Raw genomic sequence first — 27,037 nt, 5'->3', positions numbered from 1 at the left:
AATAATGCATCTCTGCTGACAACATTTGAGGGTTCGACTGAGAAAGGACAGGAACACAGTGAAGGAACTCTACCAAAGTCACAAATTAATTCCTAAAATGAGCATGTAAAAGATTGCTTCATGCCGGGCAAATGCAGGGGAGAGAGGATGGCAGGAACACAGCTCTGAAGCAAGTGGCTGCACCAGCCCATGTACACTCAGTGGCCACTTTATTAGGAACACCTGCACGTTTATGCAAATATCAGCCAATCATGTAGGAGCAACTCATTGCATAAAAGCATGCAGACGTGGTCAAGAGGTTCAGTTGTTGCTCAGACCAAACATCAGAATGGGGAAGAAATATGATCTAAGTAACTTTGACTGCAGAATGATTGTTGGTGCCAGATGGGGTGGTTTGAGTATCCCAGAAACTGCTGATCTCCTGGGATTTTCATGCACAACACTCTCTAGAGTTTACAGAGAATGGGGCAAAAAAAAATTCAGTGAGCGCCAGTTCAGAGGGTGAACATGCCTTGTAAATGAGAGACATCAGAGGAGAATAGCCAGACAGGTTCAAGCTGACAGTAACTCAAATAACCACACATTACAACAGTGATGTGCAGAAGAGCATCTCTGAATGCTCAACGTGTCGACCCTTGAAGTGGATGGGCTACATCGGATGACAGGAGGTACCTAATAAAGTAGCCACCAGTGTATATATAAAAAGGGACCACAGTGATTCAATATATCCTAATATGGTACTGTAGAGCTATACTCACTGAGGTCACAGTAGAAAGAATTGCCAAATATGTTCAGATGATAGTTCAGATAAACTTATGGAGCGCCAGTAGAAGTACTTAAAAAGTTTTGAGCTCATCTTTTATTTTAAAATATACAGTTCATGAAGTAGGCCAAAATCCGACTAGACAGATCAAACATGAGCAGCCATGTTTAATTCTAACTGATCTCTTTGCAGCTTGCAGAAGGGAGATCCTCAGGTCAGAAATGCATTGTTCCACTTGGTTTGCATTGCAAATACATGCAGTATTGTCCGAAAGCCACCTCCTGAAACCGTAGTCACAGATTCCAACAAAACTGAAAACAGTGACACCTCAAATATAATTGTAAATCTGAAGTGCTCTGTAAACTTCACTCCCGTTCTGACTGTAGCCACAGACTCAAGTGCAAAAAATATGTTAATACATACATACAGTATCTATAAAAAGTATTTACACCCTTGGAAGTTTCTATGTTTTATTGCATTACAACATTGGTGCCACAAATGAGCTGTTGGAGGAACTCAGCCAATCAGGCAGCATCTGTGGAGGGGAAATCGGAGAGCCAACATCTCAGCTTGAGATCACAACTCCAGATGCAGGGTCTCAATCCATTGTGATTCCAGCCCCCCCCCCCACCCCACCCCAAGATGCTGTCTGACCCACTGAGTTCCTTTAGCAGTTCAATATTTGGATGTTAATGCCACGTTATTACATTGCTACAGATGGAAATCTTCAGCTGAGGAGGCAATGAGCTGTGACCATGTTGTGTTGCAGATCAGATTTAGTGGTATTTTAATTGTTTCATTTCAAAAAAAATTTTGGGATTTGTAAGAATAATTTTCAGGACAGAGGGGTAAATTAGGGGAAATTACACTCAAGAGTTCCATGCAGGCAGGAGGAACAAGTTCTAATGGCCCACTGGCTTCACCAATGAGACTGAAACTCGAGGCCCACATTGGCATTCCAGATTTTCAAGGTCTGGTGTTTGGTGACTAATGTGTCCTAAGATTGGTCCAAGGATTGTGTCTCAAGGAGGAATTGCAAGTCCAGGAGTAAAGGCCCATTGGCCAGAGCAGAGGCTGTGAAATCCGTTGGAGAGGTCAATGGCCAATGTTTTCAGAGCTGAGTCCCTGTCCACGGGAGACCTGCCCTGGGGTTAAAGGACAGTAAGAGGGAGGGAGAAATGGGGTTTGCTCTTTCTGTCGTTTGTTGCTTGTGGTCTGTGTTGTTCTGTTCAGAACTGTGGGCCTGCTTGCTGCGGCAGAATACATGGCAATACCTATGGGCTACCCCCCAGCTCATCCACAAGGGCGTTGGTTGTTAAAGCAAGTGATGCACTTCACTGTTTATTTTGATGTAGATGTGATAAATAAACTTGAATTGACAGAACACACACAGATCTACAGACTAACCTTGATGCCTTGGATTACTACGATCAGACAGGCACTTTCAGAACATAACGCAGATCATAAATCATATCTCCAGCAAATTCCAGCTCTGAGCAGAGTTGAGTTAAATCAATTTCTTTCTGAATGTTGCAGACTGAGCAACGAGAGCTGTCGCTGGATGCGATGAAGTCAATGTTAATGTATAAAAATTCATGTCCTCAGGACACAATCTTAAAACGTGACAAGGCTATTTGGGAGTGGAATCAGGATACTTCCCAGGTAGCCTGCAGAATCTGAATGCCTCTCCCCCAGGAGGCCAAAACTTGACAGAGAGGGAGGGCTGTCGAAATGGCAAGGAGTGGGACTGTCACAGGAATGATGGGCTGAATGGACGTTGCTATTGTCTGGGCAGAAGAGATTACTAATTTAATTGGTTCTGCACAACACTGTGGGCTGAAAGGGCTGCGCTGTACTGTTCTACATTCTATGTTCCAGAGTACCTGCAGCTCGAGGAGCTGGCAGTGTTCACTGTAGATCAGACAACAGTCTCTGCAGTATAGCATTCATCAACTGCTTGACAGTCAGTTATCCCCAAACCTTCTCGCTGGGGCAGACAGCACTTCTTTAAATCTGAACTATTTGCCTGAGATTGCCTTTCCAAAGAGAGGCCACACGTCTCTACTAGACACTTAACTTCTGGTCTGACACAGCTGATTAATGAGCTAGCGAGGGTGCTCCCTTTCAGCAAAATGAGCCCTTGCTGCAGCACTCGTCCGTCTGCCGTTGTCAGGTGTGATAGCAGGAGGCTCTGACTGTGATGCAGGTCACTTCCGTTCTATAATTTCCAACAAGAACAGGAATCCTCAAATTACATGTGATTCTCAAGATTTCTATCTGCAGAATCTTGTGTTTATGGCTTGCTGCTCCACTGCAAAGTTATGTATACCTACACTGAAGTTTAAACCTTCTTCTCCTCATTGGCAGTTCAGTGAGACCCTCACTGCCCCCCCATCTCAGTGATCTTTGACTCTTCCACCACGTGCTCCCCTGACTCACTACCACAGACAAGTCTACTTCATCTTATCACCTATTCTGGATTATTTCCCCTTCCTTCGCAGACATGACAAAGGGTCTTAGCCTCTGTGGAGGGAAATGGCAGTCAATGTTTCAGATCAGGACCCTTCACCTGGTTCAGACTGTCCTTTACTGTCCAAAGAATCTGGATGACCTGCTGGATAGACTCCTCCAGCAACTAAATTTTATCTTCCAGCTTCCAACATCTGTTCTCCACAGGGACACAACTCTGATCCCAGAGTATGCATAAGACCATAAGATACAGCAGCAGAATTAGCCTATTTGGGCTTATCAAGTCTGTCCCGCCATTTCATCATGGCTGATCCATTTTCCCTCTCAGCCCCAATCTAACCAAGAACCTGTCAACCTCTGCCTTAAATATTGGCCTCTACAGCTGTCTGTGGCAATGAGTTTCAGATTCCCCACTCTCTGGCTAAAGAAATTACTCATCTCCATTCTGAAAGGACTTCCCTCTATTGTGAGGCTGTGAGCTCTGGTCCTGGACTCCCCCACCATAGGAAACATCCTCTCCACATCCACTCTATCAAGGCCTTTCACCATTCAATAGGTTTCAGTGACCTCTCCCCTCATTCTCCTGAATTCCTGTGAATACACTCCTCATACGACAAGCCATTCAATCCCAGAATCATTTTAACTCCTTTGAACCCCCTCCAGTTATGGTACATCCTTTTTAAGATAAGGGGCCCAAAACTGCTCACGATACTCCAAGTGAGGCCTTATAAACATTCAACAATCACATCCTTGCTTTTATATTTTAGGGTCAAAAAAAAATCCTGGTTGCAAATGGGGTTTCAGAACAATGGGAGGAAAGTAGCTGCTGATGAACCTGCTGGTGAGAAGCTTCAGGCTTCGGTACCTCCTGCCCGACAGCAGCTGTGAGATGGCATGGCCCCCGGATGGTGGGGGTCTTTGACAAGGAGTCTGACAAATGAGTGAAGGGAATGATCGCGAGGTGGCGCTGGCTGCCAAAAGGCGAAAACGCAGAAACTACAACGGTGTTTCCGGGTGATGGCACTGCGGGGAGCCCAGGTAATCATTAAAAGCCAATCAGAATCCACTAAAGCATCCAGATGCCATGCATATCTACGAACTACTCCTTTCCCAGCCAGCTGGAAAAATCCAATGGTTCAATTTTTTTCCCCTCCTCAAAACTTTTAATAGATTCTGATTTATAAATCAAATGAGAACAGTTCACAGTGGAGCCGGCCAGACTGTAACTGAAACAGAACTGGCTGTCTGGGGCACTAACTCCCAAATATGCAGTTGTGGCCCCAGAAGCTGCGTGCTGCAGAATGCTGACAACTCCCTGCCCTCCCACAGACACAGCGGGATCAGAGCCTCGTTTATCTAGCAGTCAGTGCAACTCACCGGCCTGGAGGCTCCTCAGAGACCGGCAGCTTGCAGTCCTCTCCTTGTCTGTATCAAATATCACTGCTTACACTACTTCCTCCACCCTCCCCCCCCCCCCCCAACCACAATCACTCTGCCTCTGGCATGTTTTTATAGTTGTTGAGAGAATCACAAGGGGTTTGTATGAACGAGTAAATCAGTAACAGATTGTTCGAAGATCAACAATGAGGAGATAAGAGTTTGAGTAAAGGGAATGGGCTGACAACCCTGGCTAAATTTTCCTCTCTAATCGAGCTCCATCAGTAAAACATTCAAAGTAAATATATCATCAAAGTACATATATGTCACCATACACAGTGGATTCTGCTTAATTGGTCCATCGGTTAATCAGGGCAGCCATTTACTTGGGAAAACTCTAAACGAACAACATCCAGATTCCCTTCCTTTATTTGGGACACTCTCAGATCGGGTCCACGGCGTTTTGGAGAGGGAGGAAGAGCAGCTGGATGTCTTCCCACATATTAGTACCAATGACATAGGAAGGAAAAGCAAAGTGGTCCTGAAAACTTAGTGAGCTAGGTAGACAGCTGAGAAGCAGGACTTTGTGGGTAGTAATTTCTGGATTGCTGCCTGCGCCAATAGAAACAGGATGATTTGGCAGGTAAATGCATGGCTGAGAAGCTGGTGCAGGGGGCAGGGCTTCAGATTCTTTGGATCACTGGGATCTCTTCTAGGGAGGTATGACCTGTTTGAAAGTGACGGGTTGCACCTGAACCCGAGGGGGACCAATATTCTCGTGGGCAGGTTTGTTAGAGCTGCTGGGGAGGATTTAAACAAATTTGGCAGGGCGTTGAGAACCGGAGTGAAGGGACTCAGGATAGGAGAGATGGTAAAGAAGCAAAAAGATAGCATGCAATCAGACTATCAGGAAGGGCAGACATGACAGGACAGAACTGCAGCCAGCAGGGCAAGTGTCAGTGCATTAGGGATGCAGCATCAATCCACAGAGTATAAGAAATAAGGGGATGATCTTGTACTGTTGTCAGGTATGGCATTATGGCCATCACTGAATTTTTTGGCTGAAGGTTGGTTGTACTTGGGAGCTAAATAACAAAGGTTACACATTATATCGGAGGGATAGGAAGGTAGGCAGAGGGGTTGGTGTGGCTCTGCTGATAAGAATGGCATCAAATCTGTAGAAAGATGTGACATAGGATCAGAAGATGTTGAATCCTTGTGGGTTGAATTGAGAAACTCGAAGGGAAATAGGACCCTGATGGCAGTTACATACAGGCCTCCCAACAGTAGCTGGGATGTGAAGCACAGCATACAGCAGGAAATAGAAAAAGTGTGTCAAAAGGGCAATGTTATGATAGTCATGGGAGATTTCAACATGCAGGTCAACTGGGAAAATCAGGTTGGAAATAGATCTCAAGAGAGCGAGTTTGTTGAATGAATATGAGATGGCATTTTAGAGCAGCTTGTAGTTGAACCTACTGGGGGATCAGCTGTACTGGATTGGGTGTTATGTAATGAACCAGAGGTTATTAGGGAGCTTAAGGTAAAAAAAATCCTCAATGGGCAGTGATTACAATATGACTGAGTTCAACTTGAAATTTGATAGGGAGAAAATACAGTCTAACGTAGCAATATTTCGGCGGAGTAAAAAATTACAGTGGTTTGAGTAAAGAGATGGGCAAAGTAAATTGGAAGGAGGCGCTGGCAGGGGTAACAACAGAGCAGCAACGGTGCGAGTTTCTGGGAGAAATGAGGAAGGCACAGGATAGATGTATTCTAAAAACAAAGTAATACTCTAATGGCAAAATAGTACAACTTTGACTGACAAGGGATGTCAAAGCGAATGTAAAAGCAAAAGAGGGCATACTACAAAAATTAGTAAGATAGGATTGGGAAGCATTTAAAACCCTACAGAGAGCAACTAAAATAATTATTAGGAGGGAAAAGATGAAATATACAAGTTAGCAAATATGAAATTGGATAGTAAAAGATTTTCCAAGTAAGTAAAAAATTAGAGATGAGAGTGGTTTGGAGCCGCCACCAAGCAGGATAGAACCAGACTACAGCGCACAGTGAGGACTGCCGAGCGCATCATTGGAGCCTCCCTGCCCTCTATTGTGGACCTGTACTCTTCCAGGTTGAAGAAGAAGGCGGGGAACATCATAAAGGACTCCTCCCATCCTGCGCACAGACTGTTTGAACTGCTTCCGTCTGGTAGGCGCTTCAGATCCCTCCAGACTAAGACTAATAGGCACTGGAGAAGTTTTTCCCCTACTGCGGTCACTTTGCTGAACAGTTAACTGCCGGTTAACTGTCGGCTAACTATTACTTGGATTGCATTACTTGTATGTATAATCTATATTTTCATTTATATTTATCATCTGTTATGAGCAGAGAGACAACATCTGCCAAAAGTAAATTCCTTGTATGTGCACAGGTACTTGGTGATTAAAGTCTGATTCTGATTCTGATAAAGGATCGCTAGAAAATGAGGCTGGAGAAATAATAACAAGGAGTTGGCGGATGAACTAAATGAGTATTTTGCATCAGTATTCAACTGTGGAAGACACTATGCCAGATGTTGAAGGGTCTGAGGGACAAGAAATGAGTGCAGTTATTATTACAAGGGAGAAGGTGCTCAAAAGCCGAACCAGATGAACTGCACCCTAGGGTTCCGAAAGAGCTAGTGGTAGAGATTGTGGATAGTAATGACCTTTCAAAAATAATTGGAATCTAGCATGGAAAATTGTAAATGTCACTCCACTGTTTAAGAAACGAGGAAGACAGCAGAAAGGAAATTATAGACCAGTTAACCTGACCTCAGTGGTTGGGAAGATATTGGAGTCAATTGTTAAGGATGAGGTGATGGAGTACAGGACAAGATAGGACAAAGTCAGCATGGTTTCCTTCAGGGAAATTCCTGCCTGACGAACCTGTTGGAATTCTGAGGAGATTACAAGCAGAATAGATAAAGGAGATGAAGTGGATATTGTATATTTGGATTTTCAGACGGCCTTTGACAAGGTGCCACACTTGAGGCTGCTTACCAAGTTAAGAGCCCATGGCATTACAGGAAAGTTACTAAAATGATAAATGCAAAGTACACTGCAGATGCTGGGGCCAAAGCAACGTGCACAACAAGCTGGAGGAACTCAGCAGGTCAGGCAGCATCAGTGGAAACGAACAGTCAATGTGTTCCTCCAGCATGTTGTGCGTGTTGCTAAGATGATAGTTAAGAGCACTGGCTAATTGGTAGGAGACAGCGAGTTGGAATAAAAGGATCCTTTTCTGGTTGGTTCTCAGTGAGTAGTGGTGTTCTGGGGTCAATGTAGGACCTTTTCTTTTTATTCTGTATATCAATTATTTCGATGATAGAATAGATGGCTTTGATGCCAAATTTGCAGATGATACAAAGATTGGTGGAGGGACAGGTAGTGTTGAAGAAGCGGGTAGGCTGAAGAAGGATTAGGAGAATGGACAAGAAAGTGGCATATGAAATATAATGTTGGAAAATGTATGGTCACGCACTTTAGTGGTAGAAATAAACATGCAGACTATTCTCTAAACAGGGAGAAAATCCAAAAATCTGAGATGCAAAGGGACTTAGGAGTCCTTGTGCAGAACACCCTAAAGGTTAACTTACAGGTAGTTGGTGGTGAGGAAGGCAAATGCAATGTTAGCATTCATATCAAGAGGTCAAGAATACAAGAACAGGAGGTAATGCTGAGGCTTTAAAAGACATTGATGAGGCCTCACCTCGCATATGGTGAACAGTTTTGGACTCCTCATCTAAGAAAAGATGTGCTGGCATTGGAGAGGGTTCAGAGGAGGTTCACAAGATTGAATCCGGGAATGAAAGGGTTATCATACAAGGAACCTTTGATAGCTCTGGGTCTGTACTTGCTGAAACTTAGAAGGATGAGGGGAGATCTTGTTAAAAACCTTTCAAATGTTGAAAGACCTAGACAGAGTAAATGTGGAAAGGATGATTCCCATGGCACAGCCTCAGGATAGAAGGGCATATATTTAAAACAGATGCGGAGAAGTTTCTTTAGCCAGAGGGTGGTGAATTTGTGGAATTTATTACCACAGGCTGGGTCGTTGGGTGTAGTTAAGGCAGTAATTTTTAGGTTCTTGATTGGACATGGCATCAAGGTTACAGGGAGAAGACTGGGGAGTGGGGGCTGAAGAGGAGGAAAAAAACGATCAGCCATGATCGAATGGCAGAGCAGACTTTATGGGCCAAATGTATTAATTCCGCTGCTATCTTATGGTTACTATGCCACTTAAATGGGACATGAGACTGCTGAGAACCAGTTTCTAACTAGCACCAGTCACTTGATATTCATCATCATTATCGTTTGACATCAGCAAATATGGTCTTTGACCATGATTATTTCTGGCAAGTTTTTATACAGAAGTGGTTTGCCATTGCCTTCTTCTGGGCAGTGTCTTTACAAGACGGGTGACCCCAGTCATTATCAATACTCTTCAGAGATTGTCTGCCTGGCATCAGTGGTCACATAACCAGGACTTGTGATCTGCGCCAGCTGCTCGTACGACCATCCACCACCTGCTCCCATGCCTTCACGTGACTATTAACTATTAGGAACTAATACAGTTTTATAGTACTATAGCAGTATTGACTGTTCCAATTTGTTCTGTATTTCATTCAAATATACAATATTTACTCAGTTAAATGATAGTTGGTCTTCTTTTAAATACCTTTTTTAACTTTTTCCATAAAACTTGTGTTAATTGGGACAGCCACTTAATTGGGCTAAAATGCACTGGTCCTGATGTGTCCCAATTAACCAGAATCCACTGTCTTACCTTGATATTCCTTTTCTTGCAGGTACTCACAGCAGAATGGAGAAATACATATAGAATCAATACAAAAAAAAACTACAAAGACTGACGAAGTAGAGGTGCTGCCATGCTTTCTTTGTGATGGCACTTGCATGCTGGTTCCAGGCCAGATCCTGACCTCTGACCCACGAATGGTCTGGCTCAGTGGTCTTCCAGTTTCTTCCTGCCTTAGTCAATAATCATCTCTTTGGTTTTGCTGACAGTGAGTGAGATGTCAACACTCAACACACGTAAAGTGGACTACGCAACTGATAGGAATGACCATCCCAGCTCAAAACTCACTGAAGGCCTCCGAAAACTTCTGCCTGAATCTTTCCTACCTTCAGGGGAGTGCTCAGACTTTCTGTCCAGCTCAGGAGGTCATGTCCCTCACGCACTCAAAGGCAAAAACTTGTGTGTGTGCGCCCATGAGCTTTTAAAGCAGTTCAAAGCTGAGTTCGAGGCCTGGCCGCCAAATCCCGGCGTCGACAAGTACAGAGTTTGAGGCCTGGTCTTCAGGCCCCATCATTGGCGAGTCTGGGGTTCAAACCCTGGTGTCCAGTGATCGGTACGTGCTGAAGGTCAAGGCCTGGGGGCTGAATTCAAACTGAGCCTTTTTCTCCTCCTGCAAATCTCTGCACATCAGCTGTGGTAGATGAAAGCCCAATATCTGCATATCTGAATTGGAGGCTCAAGACCAAAGATGACGGACTACTTCGGGATCAGTGGACTATGTATGTGCGTGGGTTGGAAGGAAGAATAGGGCTTGTTTTCATTGTTTTGTTCTGTTGGGCATTATGGACATGCTATGTTGGCATTGGAATGCATGGCAATATGTTCAGGGTGCCCTCAGCCCTCAGCCTCACATAGTATGTGTTGGTTGTTAATACAAACAACGTATTTCACTGTAAATGGCTTGATATACACGTGACAAATAGACTTAAATCTTGACTTTTAACTCACAGGGCTAGAGACTGTGGAAACTATCTGGTAAGGGGATCTACAGCACAGATTCAAAGTAAGCTGCAGAGAGTGGTAAAGTTAGTCTGTTTCATCATGGGTACCAGCCTACTAGTCTCCGTAGTATCCAGGACATCTTCAAGGAGCGGTGCCTCAAAAAGGTAGTATCCATCACCCAGGACGTGCCCTCTTCTCATTGCTACCATCAGGAAGGAGGTACAGAAGCCTGAAGGCACACACTCAGTGATTCAGGAACAGCTTCTTCCCCTCCACCATCAGATTTCTAAATGGACATTGAACCCATGAACACTACCTCCTACATTTTTTTTTAAAAAGTTTGGTTTTGCATATCTTAATTTAACTATTTGATATACATATATTCTTACTGTAATTCAATTTTTCCCTATATTATTGTGTATTGCAATGTACTGCTGCCACAAAGTCAACAAATTTCACAACACATGCTGGTGGTATTAAACCCGATTCTGATTGTTCTGTGTCAGGGACAATAAAAAGCAGGCTAGAGCTGTGGTTAAACTTGCCCAAAGTCTCACAATATTCAGTCAGCAAAACTAACTTTCTAACTTAAGCTACTCCCTCCAGACCTCTGGCCTTTTTTTAAAGTAAAAAAAAATCACAAATATTTTTGGAATTTAGCCATCTTTCACATCTGGGTTTTGCTGGTAAGATTCGTATTTATTGCGGTTTTAAATATGTAATTATTGACCAAGATATTGTTATCAGTATTCAGTAATTTCTAACGAAATAAAACATCACATTAAGCAACACACAAAATGCTGGGGGAGCTCAGAGGATCAGGCAGCATCTATGGAGGGGTATCAGACCACTGACTTCAGTCTACCTCGTTATGGCCTTACACCTCACTGGCTGCCTGCACTTCTCTGGAAATATCATACTGGATTGGTTGGCTGACAGAAAGCAAAGAGTGGTAACGAAAAAGGGCCTTGTCTGGCTGGCTGCCAGTGAATAGTGTTCCTCAAGGGTCACTGTGAGGACTGCTACTTTTCAAGCTTAATGTTACTAATCTGGATGACAGGATTGTTGGCTTTGTGACCAGGTTAGCCAGATAGAGGGGCAGGTATTATTGAGGAAGTAGGGAGTCTACAGATTGAGAGAGTGGGCAAATTAGCGAAAGAAAGAACAGTGTAGGGAAGTGTATAGTCATGGACTTCGGTTGAAGGAATTTAGGCTTAGACTATTTTCTAAGTGGGGAGAGAATTCAGAAATGAGAAGGGCAAAGAGATTTGGGAGTCCTAGTGCATGATTGCCTAAAGGTTAACTTGCAGATTGAGTCAGTGATAGGGAATACTGTTGGCAATCATTTTGAGAGAACTAGAAGATAGAAGTATGGTTATGATGCTGAAGCTTTATAAAATATTGGTCACACCACAATTGAAATACTCGAGTTTTGGGCCCCAAATCTAAAGAATGATGTGCGCCATTGGGTAAGGATCCAGAGGAGACTTACGCGAATGATCCTGGAGATGAAAGGATTAACAGACTATTTGGTGCTCTGGGCCTGTACTCAATGTAGTTTAGAAGAATGATAACGGATCTCATTGAACCTATTGAATATTGAAAGGCCTGGATAGATTAGACGTGGTGAGGATGACTGCATTAGGGCAAAAGAGTCCAGGACCAGAGGGCACAGCCTCAGAATAGAAGGAAGTCCCTTTAGATAAGAAATTAGGGGGAATTTCTTTAGCCATAGGGCAGTGAATCTGATAGAATTAAGAGCTACAGATGGCTGTGGAGGCCAAATCATTGCGTACATTTAAAGTGGAAGTTGACAGGTTTTTGATTAGTCAGGGTGTCAAAGAGAAAAGACAGAAAAATGGGTTGGGGGGGGGGGATAATAAATCAGCCATGATGGAGTGACAGAGGCAGACTTGATGGACCAAATGGCCTAATTCTAGTTTAGTCATTCTGTTATGGTTTTCCCTCGCACTAACTCCATGCACTGATGCGATGAAGTGAACTGTATGGACAGGTTGTAAAATACAGGTTTTTCACAGATATGTGATGGTAATAAACCCATTTACCAACTTTTAACCTGTGTGTTGCTTCAGATACATCACCTGCACTCTCACGTCAATAACGAAGTGCGAGATGTTACACTATTAATACGACGGGCAGAACAGCCTTGTGCTGTGACTATTCAGCAACTCTGTGAAACTGTCCCACTGCATTTCAATAATTAGCACTTGTTTTTGTTTATTATTGTGGTGAAACTCACAGCAGTGGTTGTACATCACTGAATAGGCAAAAGGGCCGCATGGTAGTGTAGCAATTACAGCAATTGGTCTACAGCACCAGCAATCACTGATCAGGGTTTAATTCCCACCATTGTCTGTAAGGAGCAACTAGGTTCATCCCGGGGAAATGTTGGTTTCCTCTAGGTGCTTCCCGTTTCAAAAACATACGGATTAGGGTTATTAACTTGTGGGCATGCTATTTTGGTGCCAGAAGCATGGCGATACTTTTGCAGGCTGCCACCAGCACATCCTCGGACCACATTGATCATTGATGCAAAATGGCACATTTCACTCTTAAGTTTCAATCTACGCGTGACAAATAAAGGTGATCTTAAAAGATCTTAAATCTTACCTCCACTCCACCTTCACACAACAAAGGTACTGTTTCTAAACAGCCCTGGTTAATAAAGCACAAAGCCCCGACCAAGTCCTCCTGCCTTCCAATACTCAGCTCGGCAGAACACCTGGATCAAGATCAACTTCATAAAATTCCAATCCAAGCAGTGACTTTGACCCGTTTGCACTTTTTCTGTTTGAATTGTGTTCTTTCTTGTAAATATTTAGCATAATTTATGATTCCAGTTTTTCTTGTGAACACAGTTTCAAAGATTAATAAAGATTAGCTTTGTTTGTTCACATGTACATCAAAACATGCAGTGAAACCAATCGTTTGCAACCTCAACCAACAAAGTCAGAGAGTGGGCTGGGGGCAGCCCACAAGTGTCGCCATGCTTCCACGCCCACAACTCACTAACCTGTTCAGGCATATTCTAGTTGTGGAATTTAGTAAATATTAATTTCAACAGCAACCAGTCTTCAGATTTGAAGCAACATACAAAATGCTGGAGGAACTCAGCAGGCCAGGCAACATCTATGGAAAAAAAGTACAGTTGACGTTTTGGACCGAGACCCTTCGGCAGGACACATTCAGATCTGAATCTGTGGATTGTAGACTGAATTTAAAACGCAGCTCAGAACACTGGTCTTCATGGAGCTACAGACCGAGATCGACTGCAAACCAGGAAACACCCAATGACCTCAGATGAATGTAATAAACCCTGTGGCCTGTGACGTCTATATATGCATGAATGCAACTCAGAGACAGCAGTGATTAACAATAGACAGTAGGTGCAGGAATAGGCATTCGGCCCTTCTAGCCAGCACCGCCATTCACTGTGATCATGGCTGATCATACACAATCAGTACCCCGTTCCTGCCCTCTCCCCATATCCCTTGACCCCGCTATCTATAAGAGCTCTATCTAACTCTCTCTTGAATGCATCCAGAGACTTGGACTCCACTGCCGTCTGAGGCAGAGCATTCCACATATCCACCCTCTCTGGGTGAAAAAGTTTTTCCATATCTCTGTTCTAAATGGCCTACCCCTTATTCTTAAACTGTGGCCTCTAGTTCTGGACTCACCCATCAGCGGGAACATGCTTCCTGCCTCGAGTGTGTCCAATCCCTTAATAATCTTATATGTTTCAATCAGATTCCCCCTCATCCTTCTAAATTCCAGTGTATACAAGCTCAGTCGCTCCAATCTTTCAACATATGACAGTTCCACCATTCCAGGAATTAACCTTGTGAACCTACGCTGCACTCCCTCAATAGCAAGAATGTCCTTCCTCAAATTTGGAGACCAAAACTGTACACAATGTGGTGGATAATTGTTTATCGGGATGGAGGCCGGTGACTAGCGGGGTGCCTCAGGGATCTGTTTTGGGCCCTATGTTGTTTGTAATATACATAAATGATCTGGATGATGGGGTGGTAAATTGGATTAGTAAGTATGCCGATGATACTAAGGTAGGAGGTGTTGTGGATAATGAGGTGGATTTTCAAAGCTTGCAGGGAGATTTATGCCGGTTAGAAGAATGGGCTGAACGTTGGCAGATGGAGTTTAATGCTGAGAAGTGTGAGGTTCTACATTTTGGCAGGAATAATCCAAATAGAACATAGAGAGTAAATGGTAGGGCATCGAGGAATGCAGAGGAACAGAGAGATCTAGGAATAACTGTGCATAGTTCCCTGAAAGTGGAGTCTCATGTAGATAGGGTGGTGAAGAGGGCTTTTGGAACACTGGCCTTTATAAATCAAAGCATTGAGTACAGAAGTTGGGATGTAATGCTAAAGTTGTACAAGGCATTGGTAAGGCCAAATTTGGAATATTGTGTGCAGTTCTGGTCACCGAATTATAGGAAAGATATCAATAAATTAGAGAGTGCAGAGACGATTTACTAGGATGTTACCTGGGTTTCAGCAATTAAGTTACAGAGAAAGGTTGAACAAGTTAGGTCTCTATTCATTGGAGCGTAGAAGGTTGAGGGGGGATTTGATCGAGGTATTTAAAATTTTGAGAGGGATAGATAGAGTTGACGTGAACAGGCTGTTTCCATTGAGAGTAGGGGAGATTCAAACTAGAGGACATGATTTGAGAGTTAGGGGGCAGAAGTTTAAGGGAAACACGAGGGGGTATTTCTTTACTCAAAGAGTGATAGCTGTGTGGAATGAGCTTCCTGTAGAAGGAGAAGAGGCCAGTTCAGTTGTGTCATTTAAGGTAAAATTGGATAGGTATATGGACAGGAAAGGAGTGGAGGGTTATGGGCTGACTGCGGGTAGGTGGGACTAGGTGAGATTAAGGGTTCGGCACGGACTAGGAGGGCCAAGATGGCCTGCTTCCGTGCTGTGATTGTTATATGGTTATATGGTTATACAATACTCCAGGTGGGGTCTCACCAGGGCCCTGTACAGCTGAAGGAGGACCTCTTTACTCCTATACTCAATTCCTCTTGTTATAAAAGCCAGCATGCCATTAGCTTTCTTCACTGCCTGCTGTACCTGCATGCTTGCTTTCATTGACTGATGTACAAGAACACCTAGATCTCGTTGTACTTCCCCTTTTCCTAACTTGACTCCATTTAGAAAGTAATCTGCCTTCCTGCTCTTGCCACCAAAGTGGATTAACAGTCAATCTCAGATACCTGGAGTGTTGATGTGAAGGTGTCGGTGTTTGGAAATTATATGCAGCTCAAAGAAAGCATTGTCAACCCAAAGTATTGAAGTAAACAACTATTGAAACCGGATCGAGTTACCATTGAGTATGAAAATGTGATGTACATCATCAGCCTCTTCCAAGAGTGTCCCCAGTGTGATTCTTGCTTGTTTTGCTGAATAAGGGCTTCTATATCACCAGTTTCAGTGTCTCTCTGGTGACTCTGTTCACAGTCATAACAAACCCTAACCTGTACTTCTTTGGAATACATGAGGAAATGAGGGTACCTGGAGGAAAGCCATGTGGTCACGGGGAGAACGTGCAAACTTCTCACAGACCGTGGTGGGAAACAAACCCCTATCGGTGATGCTGCCGTTGTTAATGATCGCACAAACTGCGATGTTACCATACCGCCTGAATGCTTACGTGCGACATGTCTGTTGGGAGTTTCTCCATTGGCCCTAGGCAAAATGTACTTGTGCATATAAACAAACTCAATTTTGACCTTCAGATTACAGAGCAAGCACATAAAGCTGCAGTCCTGATGAACAGCATGCTATAGAAGGCATCTGGCCGAGAGGTAACCATGCTGACTGAGGGCCAACGGAGTCTGCAATGTTTGGAGATCTTTGAAATCCATAAGAGACAGGAGCAAAATTGGCCATCTAGCCCATCGACTCTTCATCATTCTATTACAGCTGAATTATTATCCCTCATGACCCTGTTCTCTGTCTTTTCCCCACCCAGAACCTCTAACACTCTAATTAATCAGGAACTTATATCAACCCCCATTTACAATATATCCAGTGACTTGGCCTTGACAGCTGTAGTGAAGAATTCCACAGGTTCACCATTCTCTGACTAAAGAAGTTCCTTACCTTTGTAGGAAGGCTGTGCAGTCTAGTTCGAGACTCTCACACAATTGTTAACATCCTCTTGGCATCCACTCTATCTAGTCCTTTCAAAAGGTTTCAACAAGATCTCCACCCACCCATTCTTCTAAGCTCCAGTGAGTGCAGACACAGAGTCGTCAAATGCTCCTCATACATTAACCCTTTCATTCCCCGGATCATTCTCGTGGACCTCCTCTGGACACCCCCCCCCCCCCACAATGCCAGTACAACCTTTCTTTTTTATGGGACCCAAATCCGCTCACACACTACTCCAAATGCTGTCTGCCCAATCCCTTATATAAAAAAAAACTCAGCTTTATATTCTTGTCCTCTCAAAAAGAATACTAACATTGCACCTGCCTTCCTCCTCACCAATCAAATCTATGAAAGCTGACTGACAGCTCCTGGACTGGAGCATGCACAATCATTTGGTGTTGAAGTTTAGATACTGAGTTGGTTCCCCCAAATACACAATCTCCACCCCCACCAAACCACAAAACTTTTCTTTTAAAAAGATCTTTTTAAAAATCTACCTAAATTTAAATTAACACTGATATGGATAAGTGCCAAGCCTTGGATTGACTATAAGACTGTAAAACAATTGAGCCATTCAGCCCATCGACACTGCTCCTCCGTTCAATGTCTGATTTATTACCTCTCTCAATCGCATTCTACTGCCTTCTCCCCATAATCTCTGACACCCATACTAATCAACCTCTGCTTTTAATACACCAAATGACTTGGCCTCCACAGCCATCAGTGGCAATGAATTCCACAGATTCGCCAGCTTTTGGCTGCAGGATTGGGGATTAGGTATGGTACATAGAAGATAAGTGTATTTATGATTCTTCTGTCTGGCAAGCAGCCAGAAACACATGCAAAGAAATCTGGACTCCTTCAGAGGATGTCTAATGGGAATAACTGAGAACTCGAGTGAAAACAACTCCATCAATGAAATGCACTCAGAACAGACCAATTACTTTGGCACCCAATGAGATTTGCTTGTGGTCTCAAAAGAAAACATTGATTCTGGCAAACCAAACACAGATCCATCCACTGTATCATTTCTCCTCAAGTGTAACACTCTAAATGCACAAAGGAAGGTCTGCGTCAAACCTGCCACCTGCATCTCTCAGAGGCACTCAAGTACTCGTCTGGTGTGAAATGCTTGATGATCAGGCCCTCACTATACAATCAGTCACACTTTACCAGGGACCTCCTGTACCTAGTGAAGTGGTCACAGAGGGCATGTTCATGGTGCTGCTGCCGCCCATCCACTTCAAGGTTCAACGCGCTGTGCTTTCAGAGATGCTCTTCTGCACACCACTGTTGTAACACGCAGTCCTTCCCGTCAGCTTGAACCAGTCTGACTGTTCTCATTAACAAGGTGTTTCTGCAGCTCACTGGAGGGATTATGTTTCTCGCACCGCTCTCTGTAAAAAGACCGTGTGGGGCCGTGACCACGGTGCCAAGCGGATTAGACATGGGATCACGCCGGACCCAACCACATCAGACATGGGACGGTAACCTCACACCCAAAAGCACCAAAGGCGCGACGGCAACCGCGCACCCAACAATGTCAAACACGAAACAGCGCCTGCACGTCCAACCACATTTAACACATGAGCGTGCATCAGGAAAAGCAGACCTCGCACTTTAATGCTGCATCCTCACTAACAATAACATTAAAAGCCATTCAGCCCAACATTAGAATATGAAGGCGACTAGCAAAAGGAGGAACCTTTCCTTGTTTTTAATGAAGGGCAGCAAGTTGCAGGGGTCAAGAACACACTGTGGGGTAGTTGTGCCGGCAGATTCCATTGTCACAGTCAGAAGAAAGCAGGACAGGGACGTTAATGCAAAGTGTTGCAGAGTTCTTGGCTGAGATGCTCTTATAGAGAGCAAGTATGGACTCGATGGGCTGACTGGCCTCCCCCAGTGCTGTGAACATTCTGTGATTATGTTCAGTCCTGTTACCTCATTGTATCACATGCAAACTTGATTATCCCTGGCGAAGTTAATTATTAATGAGAAGAAAATACAGCTCCCTGCTTCACTACCGCAGGACAAACAGCCGACCTCAGAGTCATAGAGGGCAGAAAATGGCCCTTCCACCCATCACACCCATGCCAGCCCAAACACACCACACTTACCCACATCTGGACTGCCTCCTTCAGGGCTGCCCCCAGCACGTCTTCGGGTGTACTGCCTACTAACACGGCGCTATAGTGCTTGTTGCTTCCCACTGTTTAGAGTTCAATTCCACCCATCATTCTGTAAGGACTCTCTGTATGTCCTCCCCCCCCACCCAGGTAGGTTAATTGGGCAGCGTACAATGTCCTGTGATTAGGGTTAATTAGGTTTGTTGGGGGAGATTAACACAACACAAACAGAGGTAAATGCTGTAATTGCTAAACACAATTAGCTCTCTGAAATCTTTCCTCCCCCCCCCCCCATTCTAATCTCCCTCTGCCTGACCTGATGACAATTTTCAACTGACAACACTTACAGTAGTTTGGGACTTGTTATTGTGCCAGAAAGTGTTTTTAAAATAGCAAATTACTGCCATTCAAGTACATACTCGTGGGTGGTCTGGGTTAGAACCATTTTGCCCTGCGCAAGATGCACAGTGCATACTCAACACCAAGATTTCACAACAGGTTTTGGAGGGAACTTTCACGGTAGCCTATTATCCACAAGCTTCACAGGGATCCTGGAAGTCCCAGAATTTCAATCCACATTCCCAATTTTTTTTGCAGTTGAATCTTGTGATATTTGGCAAATAAATCCTGAAGCTTTCACCATCACGGATTCAAGGAAGACAGGATTTGCAGCCAGGTTTGTCTCTATGTTACACACATTCAGTTCACGTAACTTCTCCGACTGGTCTCCAGATTGTCCAGTATTCAACAGTACAACAGAGGCCATATGGCCCATTGTATGTCTGTCAGTTAAAGAGCTGTGCTGAACACATCCTTATCTTAGAAATTACCTAGGGTTACCCATAGCCCGCTATTCTTCTGAGCTCCGTGTACCATGTGCCGTGTCGTATGACGTGGGTGATCATGGTCTTTCCATGACCATGATAGTTCATAGCAAAATTTTGTACATAAGTGGTATGCCATTCCCTTCTTCTGGGCAGTGTCTTTACAAGACGAGTGACCCCAGCCATTATCAATACTCTTCAGAGATTGTCTGCCTGATTGTCAGTGGTCCCATAACCAGGACTTGTGACCTGCACCGGCTGCTCGTACGACCATCCACCACTTGCTCCCATGGCTTCAAGTGACCCTGATCAGGGGGCTAAGCAGGTGCTACACCTTGCCCAAGGGTGACCTGCAGGCTAGTGAGGGAATTTGGCTTTTTTGACACTGATCAACAGAAAAGACTCATCAAAGTGAAGTTTCTACAAATTGGTCTAAATTCATTACAATTATTAAACACTAAATAATTGATTGCATAATTATCACCCCCTTCAAGTCAGTATTTAGTAGAAGCACTTTTGGCAGCAATTACAGCCTTGAGTCTCTGTGGATAGGTTTCTATCAGCTTTGCACATCTGGACACTGCAATTTTTCCCCATTCTTCCTTACAACACTGCTCAAGCTCTGTCAGATTTGCATGGAGATCGTGAGTCCAGCCATAAATTCTCAATTGAATTGAGGTATGGGCTCTGACTTGGCCACTCCAGGACATTACCTTTGTTATTTTTAAGCCATTCCTGTGTAGCTTTGGCCTTATGCTTGGGGTCATTGTCTTACTAGTAAACAAAACCTTCTCCCAAGTCACAGTTCTCTTGCAGACTGCATCAGGTTCTCCAGGATTTCCCTGCATTTTGCTGCACTCACTTTACCTTCTACCTTCACAAGCCTTCCATGGGCATAGCATTTAGTCTGGTGGCCAAAAAACTCAATTTTGGTTTCATCAGACCATAGAACCTTCTTCCAGCTGACTTCAGTCTCCCACATGCCTTCTGGCCAAGTTGTTTTCAACAGAGGCTTTCTCTTTGCTGCACTCCCACAGAGCTGCAACTGGGCAACAATGGTATGTGCAGTCTCTCCCTTGGGTCTCTTGATGGCCTCCCTCACTAGTCCCCTTCTTGCACTGTCACCCAGCTTTTGAGAATGGCCTGCTCTCTTACAGTTGTGCCATATTCTTTTCATTTCCTGCTGACTGACTTAACTGTACTCCAATTGATATTCAGTGACTTGGAAGTTTTCTTGTATCCATCACTTGACTTGTGCTTTTCAGCAACTTTTTCACAGAGTTGCTTGGAGTATTCTTTGTTGGACCTTCCCGATAAGGGTGTATTTTTACAACAATCAACTAAAAACCTTGACTGCACACAGGTGATCTCCATTTAACTAATTACAGTGTATGTGACTTCTGAAACCAATTGGGTGCACCAGTGATGATTTGGTATGTCATATTAAAAGGGAGTGAATACCTTAGCAATCAATTATTTTGAGTTTTATGTTTGCAATTTAGATCACTTTGTAGAGATCTGTTTTCACTTTGACACTATAGAGTCTTTTTCTATTGATCGGTGTAAAAAAAAGCCAAATTAAATCCACCATGATATTGGCACTGTATCTCAACCCTGCCACCCAATCGAATCCCACCGTCCAACTTTAGGTCCACAGCCCTAAAGATCACTACTTTCCAAACCCAATCCATATCTTGCTACTTTGGCAAACCAGCCAACATAATCAAAGACTCCAGTCACCCCAGGACGTCCATTCCTCTCCCCTCCTCCATCAGGCAGACGATACAAAAGCCAGAAAGCTTGTACCACCAGGCTCAAGGACAGCTTCTGTCCCACTAGGAGTAGGCTGCAGGTGTCACCACACTTCTGGCACCAACCTGCATGCTGACCCTAACCTGTACATCTTTGGAATGAAATAGGAAACTGCGGAACCAGAGGAATTCCATGAGGTTAAATCCACATTATCAAACTAGGGCATACAATAGCTTTAAAACAGTGGGATAGAAGCGCCCCTTCAGGATCTCCACAAGACAGGCAGGATCCACGGAGGGGAATAAGCAGTCAACTCAATCCCCTCCGTAGCCAGTGCTTTGTGTGTGTGAGCGCGCTGCTCAAAGCTTCGAGCATTTGCAGAACCTCGTGTTTACTGATCTGCAGAGACCCTTCATTTGGCTGAAAGAAAAGGATAGCGGGGAGCCTATATAGATAGGTGGGGGGAGAGAAAAGGGGTGGAACAAGAGATGGCAGAGCAATGCATCCAGGTGAGGCAGTGGTGATAGGCAGGTGGCAGAGGGAAGAGTGCAAATAGCAACCGAGGCTGGGAGGTGATGGGGACGTGGGGGACGGAGTGCAGAAAAAAACAGGGTTTAAGAGGAGGTAGGGTGGGGTGGGCGCAGGAGGAACTGGTCAGCTCGAGAAAGACGACAGAGGGGAGCAGTCCACCTGAAATTGTGGAGGATTCACTGATTACACCATCTGGTTGTAGACTACCCAGGCAGAGTGGGCAGGAGGGCTGCAATGGACACTCTATCTGATCAAAGTGAAGAGGGCAACTTGAAAGAAACAAATGGCTGTGCTGCTAAAATGCGAATGGGGTTAACGCACCAACTCTATGACTTTACAGAATCATAGAGGAATTCGGCTCGAAACAGGCCCTTCAGACTACCTGCTGACTACAGCACCTTCCAAGCTTGTCCCAACTGCCCACATGCAGTCCATACCCTTCCTAGCCCCTCCTCTCCATATACAGACGCAAATGCCTCTGGACCCTCCTCAACCACATGCTCATTGCTGGCACTCTGAACTCTCCGAGTAAAGAGGTTACCTCTCAGCGCTCTTAATTTCTCTCCTCTTATCTTGTATCTGTGCCCTCTGGATTCCCCCAACCCTGGGGAAAAGACAATGACCATTCTCTTACACATTGTTATCCCTCTCCTCGCCTTGTGGCCTATCGGGCAGCAACCTTGACGTTTCTTTAGCATTTTGTCTGTTTTTTTTAAATCACTAATTTTTGTTGCAACACCAACAAATTACATTCAATACAACCAGTTGCCGATTACATTTTGTCTGTTTAACCCAGCCACCCCCCAACCCTCATCCCCACTCCTCCCCCTTTTCCACCCCTCTCTCCCCCCCCCCCCCCACCAACCGAGTAGTAGTGCATACACAGACAGAGCATTCCTATCTTAGCTGAAAATCGTTTAAGTTAGATGCCACAATGGGTTTATAAAAGTGGTTTTGAACCCTGGGAATGTCATTAGGTTTAAGATGGGTTTCCCGTAACAGCGCGATAACTATTTTCTTTCCGCGTAAGAAATCTAAAGCTTTTGAACACTTGTAGGGAGAGTTTAATCCTCTAACATTAAATGGTACAATAGTAAGATTTTCTAATTTGTCTGTGTTGCTCATCTTCCCCTGGATCTGTTGTTGTAAGTTGGTGGTGGAGCCCTGAGTTACCCCCTTCCTACCACCCCTCCCATTTAACCCTTTACTTTGTAACATCTGTGAGTGTCACTTAGCAATGTCAGACACTGAACATTAACGCCCTCCCTCCCCCCCCCAACACCAACAAATTAGAAAGGCAAAGCAATTCTCATAGACAATCATATCAAAGAGACAAGAAAAGAAACCTGGTCAAACCATTTAACCTATATAATTAAAACAATTCCTGACTCAAATATAGTATACCACATAATCAAGACTGCAACAGCTCTCTTGCGGGAGACCGTCGCTTAGCGATGATGCCAGTAACGTCTTATCTGGCGCCCAGGAACGTAAACAAGTCCACTGGAGACATAACCTGAAATGAACATGTACAACCAGAGAAAACACTCTGCTGTTTTCAGCTTCATTCTTGATGAGGTATGACATTTGGGTGTGTTGAATATCACCTCAGAGAGTACAAGAGAAAAGGTATATTCTCGGCAGATTTATATCACATTACCATGTTATCCCTGTACTAACAAGTTGACTGAGCTATTGCCTTATAACTCTGACCTGCAATACTCAGAAACATACTGGCCCCTTAATTAACTAAATACAGAAGTGCATTGAATGACTTTCCAATAAAAGAATAACCAGAAAACCTCACACCTAGGACGCTAATTTGCCCGTGTCTGTTAGATTGCGCATCCAGACTGGTCCCAGCTCTTAATGCAGTTCCATCTCCTCCTGAGGGGCGTGTGGACTTTGCCCAGGGTCTTCTTCCATATCTCCCAGCACCGATGATTTCAGGGTTTCTTTCGCTTCCTCTGCCAAGTTAAACGACATCTTCATGCCCTTGATATTCACTCTCAAAATTGCCGGGTACATGAGGAACAAGTCAATCCCCTGTCAGAGTTTAGCGCAGATCTCCCTGTATCCCTGCCGTTCCTGCATTGTGCCGGGGCTGTAGTCGGCGAAGAACTGCAGCTGGGTGCCGTCAGGGAGAGTAGGTTTGGCTTTCCTTGCACCCTCCAGGATAGCCTGCCGGTCGGTGTACCGTAGAAGCCTAAAGACCATGGTCCGCGGTCTTGAGGTGTTGGTGGAAAAGATCATATGTGCTCTATCGATCTTGGAAGTGCTGTGGGAGTTCTTGAGCACTGGAATCCAATTAGGCAACATCTCCTGGAGGTAGCCTCTCGGATCGTCGCTCTCAGCACCTGTCGGTAAGTTAACTAGCGCACATTGTTTCTTCTGGATCTATCCTCCAAGTTGTTTAGCTTTTTCCGTATCTTAGTCACCTCCGCAAGACAGGAGCTAGTATCTTTCTCATTCTTGCATAAGCTAACCTGAATCAAGACATACAAAAAAGCTGGATGAACTCAACAGGTCGGGCAGCATCCATTGACTGCTCATTTCAACGGACGCTGCCCGACCAGCTGAGCTCATCCAGCTTTTTTGTATGTCTTGATTTGACCACAGCATCTGCAGTGTACTTTGTGTTAGCTAACCTGAATGTTGTCTATTTTGTTGAAGACTGTGCTAAGTTTTTTTTTAGCATGAGTGTCCGCTTGCTCCTTTAACGACTGGAGAATGTTGCCATTCTCTGCCATAAGCTTCTGTATGGGGTCGAGAGCCTTTTCCAGCGACTCCTTTAGCATGTGGGCTACTGTTTCTTGCAGCAATTCCATCTCTGTTGCCATTGTTTGCTTAATTAGTATAACTATTTCTTTGGATGACTCGCTAGCTTGGTGTCATCTGCTGATATCTTGTTTCTTGGTTGAATTTGGATTTTTTTTTGAGGTCATGCCTTTAGTTAGATCTTTCTCCAAAATCAAACTTGTATTAAGACCATCTATGAGCCCAAAAGAACGTGAAAAAGGAGGGTTATACGTCAGCACTCGGTGCTGTGCTGCCGTCTTGCCTTGTGTCTCACTGGAAGTCCACATTTTGTCTGCTATTTTTTTCTGAAATAACAAGACCAAGTTGCAGGCATGTGGTAAGGGCAAAAAACTTCTACAACGTTTCAATCGACACCAGGTATGACATGGAGAGGGGGAGAGGGGGAGAGGGGGAGAGGGGGAGAGGGGGAGAGGGGGAGAGGGGGAGAGGGGGAGAGGGGGAGAGGGGGAGAGGGGGAGAGGGGGAGAGGGGGAGAGGGGGAGAGGGGGAGAGGGGGAGAGGGGGAGAGGGGGAGAGGGGGAGAGGGGGACACACAAAATGAAAGAAAGCAGAAAAAACCCAGGTGGTTACAAGACTGGAGCAACACTGATGCAGCAGGTGAAGGAGCATCTATGGAGAGGAATAGCAGTTGATGTTTCAGGTCGAGACCCTTCAATGAAGTTCAAAACAGTGACTATTTTTTGTTTGTGTCCATTCCTCTCCATGTGCCTCTGTGGCTGGCTAATACACAGAATGCATGAAATACCTGAAACCAGTTGGAAGCAGGTTAAACTATGTGCTGCATTAAGCTGGGTTAATGGAGTTTGTCATTACCCCAGTATCGTGTCACCCAAACCGCAAGGCAGCCAAGCAGCACGGCCAGGTACAACACGCAGGGACTGCACGTGAGAACTGGCAATGTACAAGGAATGGGAAGTCAGCGTTAACTTTTTTTTTAAAAAAGTGCTTTTCCTCTCTTTCCCGGTTCTGACAAAGGCTCTTCAAAGAGAAACGTTAACTCCGCTTTCCTCTCTTCACAACTGTTGACTGAGCGATGTGGAGTTGGAGGCCAGGCTTCCGCTCCACACACAAAGGGTGATGATGGACATTCGTAATCTAGGCCTCTGCTTCACAGCTCTGAGACCAACGATGCGGATAAAGGACAACCAAGGATATCAGTGTCCCAGGTTGGTGGGTCTTCGGGATCGGATGTCTGCGTGAGAGAGGTCAGTCAGTCTGGGAGTTTGAAGACCTGTTATAGGATAGTCCAGGGGTTGATTGCATAGATTGAGGCATGATGGTCAACTGAAAGACTGGATGTCAAGGCCAGGGGACTGCAGGCCCAGAGGCTTGTCCTGAAGTTGGAGGGTTTTCTGTGTGTTTGGAAGGGAGGAAAGGGGGAGGGGGGGGCCTGTTTTGCTGTCGTTGTTGTTGCTGCTACTAGCGTTATTCTGTTGAGCTTTGCGGGCACGTTGTGTTGACGCCAGTGCGTGTGGTGACACTCATGGGCTGCCGCAGGCACGCCCTTAGTGGTGAAGGCCAATGACCCATTTCACTGTATGATGACATGTACATGGGATAAATAAATCTGAATGTGAATGCTCTCAGCAATTTTAGGTTCAGGCAGGTTTACAACATCTGCACCTTTTTGATTTACACCATATGGGGAGGCTGCTGCTCTGATTTCCTCTCACATTCCAAAACCGTGCGGGTTAGTAGGTTAATTGGCCACGTGGGTGTAATTGGGTAGTGCAGGCTCGTTGGGCCAGTGGGGTCTATTACTATGCTACATATCTAAATATGAAAATAAAAAATAAAATTTGCTCAAAACCTTGGTCAAAGTCCCTAAACTACAGGTAGCATAGTGTTTAGCAAAACGTTATTACATCTAGGGGCGGAGTTCAGAGTTCAATGCTGGTGTTCTCTGTACGAGCCTGTACATCCACCCTGTGGAATGCACTGATTTTCTCTGGGTGCTCTGGTTTCCAAAGACATACAGGTTAGTGATTAACCAGTCATTGTAAATCCTCCCGGCATTAGGTTAGTGGTTAAATCAGGGTCTTATGGTCAATAACAGAATACAAAATGACATGTAACAGCTACAAAGAAAGTTCAGATCAGATCAGGATTCAGAATCATTTATTTATCACACGTACAACAAAACATTGAACTTAACTTTGCGATGTCTGGATTACAACCCAACACCTTTCAACCTCCCAATTATCTCATTGACTAAAATCAGGGAGGTGGATGGTCACTTTTCACTCTCTTGACTGACACAGCCAAAAAAAAAGGACTCCACTCTCTCAAAATGCTGGAGAAACTTGGCAAGTCAGACAGCATCGATGGAGGGAATGAACAGTTGACGTTCTGGGCCCCGAGGTCCTT

General features: G+C 44.6%; 1 protein-coding gene across 3 annotated transcripts in view; it reads right to left on the bottom strand.

Moving 5' to 3' along the window:
• The window catches only part of LOC132391065 (zinc finger MIZ domain-containing protein 1-like), a 258,401-nt gene that overhangs the window by 120,632 nt on the left and 110,732 nt on the right, over window positions 1-27,037 (bottom strand). Inside the window, exon 1 of one of the 3 annotated variants that reach the window (XM_059963793.1) lies at window positions 13,046-13,187. The exons of the other annotated variants lie outside the window; for them this stretch is intronic. The gene's annotated coding sequence lies outside the window, so the exon portion shown is untranslated. Of the gene's footprint in view, window positions 1-13,045; window positions 13,188-27,037 lie in introns of those variants that run through there. 3 annotated transcript variants of the gene reach the window in all.

Source organism: Hypanus sabinus, chromosome 1, assembly GCF_030144855.1.
Source record: "Hypanus sabinus isolate sHypSab1 chromosome 1, sHypSab1.hap1, whole genome shotgun sequence".
Lineage (NCBI taxonomy): Eukaryota > Metazoa > Chordata > Chondrichthyes > Myliobatiformes > Dasyatidae > Hypanus > Hypanus sabinus.
This window is presented reverse-complemented; position numbering and strand designations above follow the sequence as displayed.